The following is a 5,892-nucleotide window of genomic DNA, read 5'->3' as shown; positions in this document are numbered from 1 at the left end:
TCAACCACTTCTTGGCCAATGGATTCCCAATTAATTATCCTATCAAGAAGGTCAAAGACAAATGCCTCATGAAGGCAACCCCCTATTAATTGATAGTAGGAATGCTTTACAAGAAGGGTCAAGACGGCATCATAAGTAAATGTCTTCATGAAGATGACTCTATCACCATTGTTCATGAGCAAGCCCATTTTGGCATAGGAAGATGATACTTTTCTAAGGACACGACAACCCGCCTGCAAGGTTCTCCAGGTTGGAACGATGGTGGCCTACACTCTTTGGAGATGCAGCTGATTTTTTCAAGCACTACAATGAATGCCAAAGGTTTACCATGGGCTAAGAGAAAGATCATATGCTTGTAACCCCCATAATTTCAAAACAACCATTTAAAAATGGACCTTAGATTTCATGGGTTCCACAAGCACTACTAAGGGAACCCAGGTGCACTGCATCATAGTTGCCACCGACTACTTCATGAAGTGGGATACATAAAAAGTTGACACGAGATCTATGGTGTTCCTTTACGAGTGCAATTACTCGTTTTGTTTCCCACTAGAAATAGTGAACAACATAATGTGGTTACCCGTTTTAGTTTCCCGCTAGAAATAGTGATAAGCGATCATGAGTACGAATTTTGTGTGAAGTTCTTGCTCAAATAATTCCATGTGGTGCAAAGAATGTCAACATCGTACTACCCCCACAAGCGAATGGCCAAGCCGAGAACACAAATAAGACATTGGAGTTTTCACTAGAAGGAGCTTCTACATGAGCATACCTTTAGCCTAATGCCAATGCATGACACCTAAAATATACACATGAGCTCTGCATTTAGTAGATGCGTCTAGTAGGAATATGCACCGACCATCTTAAACACCTGCACTAAGGCTCATTTGTGACATCTGTCTAGGTACATTTTTGGATGGGAGGACCATGGCATGCCTATGGCACAAACAACCCATTGCTTGAATCCTCCTCAAATGAGTAGGAAACTCCGTGGCCTCTTCTTCAACCACACTAATCATTTATTCAAATAGCCTCTAATCCCAAGTTCTCACATCAGTAACGTCAATGGCCGCCCAGCTCCATTAATGCTATGGGCACATTCCATTACCACACGCTAGCATCTCACGACCTTGACTCCCCAAGCAAAGGGATGTTAGTATAAAGAGAGTCAAAGAAAGCAATTGTAGAAATCTTCAAGATTGGAGGAGTACACACACAGGGCACACCTTCCACCCCCATTATGTATGCATGAAGTTACTTGCATATTTCACTAAGGGCATCATTTTTGTTTTTCACATCTTACACCTCATGGCACACACAAACACATGCACCTGTAAACTAACCTTGTCACAACCGTGCAGGTACATCTTTGGATGGGGGGATCGTGGTGGGCTCATGGTATGACACATCGCTTGGTTAACCATCGACTTTGCAGGTATCTTCAAAGCGCTTCAAAGAATACAACTCTACTTCAACTCTAATTCAACACAAACACACCTCGCCCTGGCCGACATATGAACCACGAAGAAGCCCAATCTCTAAGCATTAAGTGAGGTTTGACAATAATATCATGTTGTGCTAGGAAGGTCAGAACTGCCATCTACCCATGCAAATCATTCCATGCTAGTCATGGCACTAATTTTGCCATCTACCCATTGTCTGATTTTGAAGGGCCCAATCCACTTTCCCAACAAAAGGAGGCCCCGTATATGAAGAACTTCTACATTACATATATCTTTCATGCTGCCCTGTATGAAGAACTTCTACATGTTGCCTCGATAAGCTGCCTACCAAGGCTACCCAAAGATTATTATTTACCATCTCGCATCAACCCCATGGCATATCTTGGGCCATCCATACCTCTTCAACGAGTAGTAGCTAGCTTCACCAATTGACTTGGGTGACACAAGGGTGCAACCACTTGTGTTAAGATGGTTTCTCCCTCTCGTCCTATCATAAGACGCTTTTCCATCTTATTACCCGCTCAACGGGCACCTATCTTCTATAAGATGATATTGGATCATATAAAGCGGCCTTACCATGAGCTTACTGTCAAATAGGAGAATTTCGTTTTTATACTTGTGACTAGTAATAGTGGTTGGACCATTTTGAAGTTTCGATCGACCTAGTGTGAATACAAGTTAACTTTGATAATTAACAATATACGTTCATTTCCTTGCAATAGAATACTTATGAGCTCTCCTCTTGCTTGCTTGTATTCTTGCATAAATAGGGTTTCTTATATTGCTCCCTCTCATTAGCTTCTTCGTCATCCACCTTTTATGAGAGAGAACCACTACGAAGGCCATTCTCTTCTTGGCTCCATCTAATCCCTTGCCACGCCAATGGAGACACAGCCTAGCGGTAAGGTGTTGAAGTCCCATGCATGAGGTGTTGAGTTCAAAACCTGTTGGGCTGTTGATGGTGGCATGAAAAAGCACACACGCACACGAGCATAAAGATCCCAAAAAAAAGAAGAGAAAATCCCTTGCCGCAAAAACATGCTCACTTGGGAAAACTAGTATAGTGTGAGGAAGGTAGAGGAAAATCTTTGCATTTATCCGATAAGCACCCTCAACATTTTTCGAGGGATCAATTAAATTTTTTTTTATGACGCTGGCAATATCGTAAAGTTGATGAAATGTTTTTTTACACGTGGCCATGTCTACACGTGCCATGTGCGCCGAGTGTTGTCTTCCTTGGATCGAACACATGGCTGGCTTTTGTATGTACATGCTCTTCTCCCGGCTTCCGTGGATTTTGGAAGCATGGCGTTACTTGCTTTCTGCAGGTTCTTGAATGTTCTACCTTCTCCCACCTTCCGTGGATTTTGGAAGCATGGTGTTATCTGCATTTTGCTGGTTCTGGAATGTCTTGGATCTTGTTGCATGAAGTGCTATCCGATGCGCTTCTTCTTCGTTCTTCCACCTTCTATCATTCTGGAAGGATTTGATTTTCTTGGTTACCGACACCTGCATATGTTCCTAGTATTGCTGGTTAGTTGCAGGTATTCTTAGTATGGAATCTATCTATTTGCAATATGCTATGTCTATTTTCTGGAATGTTATGGAGCTTGTTGCATGAAGTGCTATCCGATGCGCTTCTTCTCCGTTCTTTCACCTTCTGTCGTTCGAGAAGGATTTGATTTTACTGCTTACCGACACCTGCATGTGGTATTCTCGGTATGGTATCTGTCCATTTTGAATATGCTATGTCCATGTGAAGATGTTATTCGTGGGGTGGCTCTGCATGATTAGCGTAGTCCACTATTTAACAACGTCTTGTATGTCTCTGAATCTAACAACGTCTCCTCTGTGTCTCGGTATTCCGCCAAAGCGAAAGCCTTTTAATGATCTAAGTAATATTATAATGGTAAATTGCTATCCATCTCCATCGTTAGGTTTTGGTCATACTCAGCAACCTGGTGCATCTAAGTGTGCACTTGTCTGTGATGAAGGGGTACCGTCGTCCTCCACTGTACCCCGTACTCAGTGCCATCCTTTTCCTCGAATAATAACCCCTCCTGAAGGTCCGCATCCTGTGCGTAGTCTCCGCACAGTGAAGAGTAGAGCACGATCATTCGGTAAGTATCTGCATGTTTTTGTGAAATTATCCATGAAAATGTTGTTCGCGCTTCTTCAAGAAATTTTCTTATTCGTTGTGTTAAATAAGATTATACATACTAGGCAATTTTTTCATTTATGTAGCTCATGTCTTCTGGTAGTTGCTTTCTCTGTACCCCTTCATAATCAATTAATCCCTCAAAAAATGTTGAGCATGACTTTTTGAGAAGTTGCATTTTGAGAATATCCGACCCCTGCATCATGCATCTTCTGTAATAAACAGCTATATCAAATACAAAGCTTTCCTTTCTTTTTTAAAAAAAATTCTTCAGACATTGTAATTCATGTTGCGCATGCTTATTAAATGTATTTTAATAAACGTTATATTTAATATTTTATATATGTGATAATTTATGTTAATGTTTTATTTAAATATATGTGATATTATAATGTTAATGTTATAATTAATCTTAATGTTTTATTTAAAAGATGATACGCGATTTTAATTTTAATGCTATCTTATAATTTATGTTATCAGACAAAATGTTAGGCGTGCTTATTGAATGTAATTTAATAAACGTTAATAAACAATAATTAGTGTAATATCAAATATACATATTTGTAAAATGATATAATACAATAATGATAACCAATATATGTAATCGGTCCAATAAATAAATGTGGATTTATATTTTTTGGATGTTTAATTGAATGACAACGTATTTTGAAGATTTGACAATTTTTCGAAATGATTTGGAGTAAAGAGTTTAATACTTTTATATTCTTTATCTTCTTTTGAAGGTTCAAGCAAACAAGATAACAAAGGAAAAAAACTAATGCAAAATGAGACAAATGCAGATTCAGAACCTTCGGTGCATAAAATCCCCTCTTTCCCGCCCGGAAAAAAAACCAAACTCTTTGAAGTATCTGTAACTATCGCTATAAGGAATATAGATATTAACTTATCCTCCTGGGAACCCTTAGAAGAATTTGTGAGAATGGAGTGTTTAAAAGGTCTTTTTGCCTTAGAGAAAGGAGGGACATTAAATCATTTGCACTTTCAAATGGTGGCTAGTTTAATGGCACTGTCTCTCATAAGCATAGGAAAAACAATAAAAAGATATTTAGGATAGGATTTGTTTAAACCTGATGGTGCACTTGTTATGTGTAGAGGCCTTAGATAGGTTAAGATGCATACCCTTGAAGGAATGGTGGGTTATTGCATGAAAGATTTGCATAAACCGCACTTTAGATTTTTCTCACACAACACATCTGCAAAAGAGATTACTAGAGGAAGACAATTATATGCATTATATGGGCAAGCTGACTTGAAGAATAAAGTGTGCTTATCACTTGTCAATCTTTTTGAAAGAGCTAACGTCTACATGGATAATTATGTGGCTAATAAAATAGGCGCATCTTTGCAAAGCACTCTTCTAAAAATGATTCGTACTAGAAAGTACTACCCGCCCACAGCCTCTTGGATTATTCCAAAAATAGGGTCGGGCATGAGCAAAAAAAGAGCTGCAGCAATTTGGAAAGTAATGAAGTTACCATAATTGACTTAATGCATAGATATAGAAGAGATCTTCTTTGTCGACACTCCTCCTAGCAGGTACTTTGAGGCCACAAATGCAAGAAACAATGGAGATTATGGAGAAGAGGAGGATGCTGATGCTAATGGTATTGAAGATAACAACAATACTCAGCCGAGAAGTAGATCAAACCCAATAGTTATTGATGATGATCAACAGCCACAATCACCACATGACTAGAGTACATCTTATTTATCTGTATGGGAGAGAGCATATAAATTCAAAAAAGCTATTGTAGAAGGTGATGAATTTGTGCCTCTCTCTCTAGAAATCTGCAAGTATGTTGGTTTGATAGAGGAAGAAGCGTGTTTTGTTTAGTTTCAGGTTATGTAGCTTTGATAGAAGAAGAAGCCTCTTTTGTTTAGTTTGAGGGTTTTTTTCTGGCCCTTGTTGGTTTCACACAACAAAAAGCATTTTCTACTTAGTTTGATAGTTTTTTATGGGGCCTATGTAACTATCGCTTGTTTTTTCAATGTTTTGCAATGAAACATGTAAACATCTTCAAAATTTAATGTTTTTTTGCTTTGAAAATTATGGCATTTATGTTTTTTTTAAATTTTCTTTCCTGGGCTGGTTAGAGTGCTCCTTGTAATTATACAGATAAGCAAACGAGAAATTATATTCTCTAAATTTAAAATGCCTAAAAAAGAAAGGACCTACAGACATTAAAATTTCTTAAATCTTTGCATTTATTCGTATATATTTAACACTACTAGTAGTATGTATATATTTAA

The sequence above is a fragment of the Cibotium barometz genome, chromosome 1, assembly GCF_041138505.1.
Source record: "Cibotium barometz isolate CiBa-2024 chromosome 1, ASM4113850v1, whole genome shotgun sequence".
Taxonomy (NCBI): domain Eukaryota; kingdom Viridiplantae; phylum Streptophyta; class Polypodiopsida; order Cyatheales; family Cibotiaceae; genus Cibotium; species Cibotium barometz.
This window is presented reverse-complemented; position numbering follows the sequence as displayed.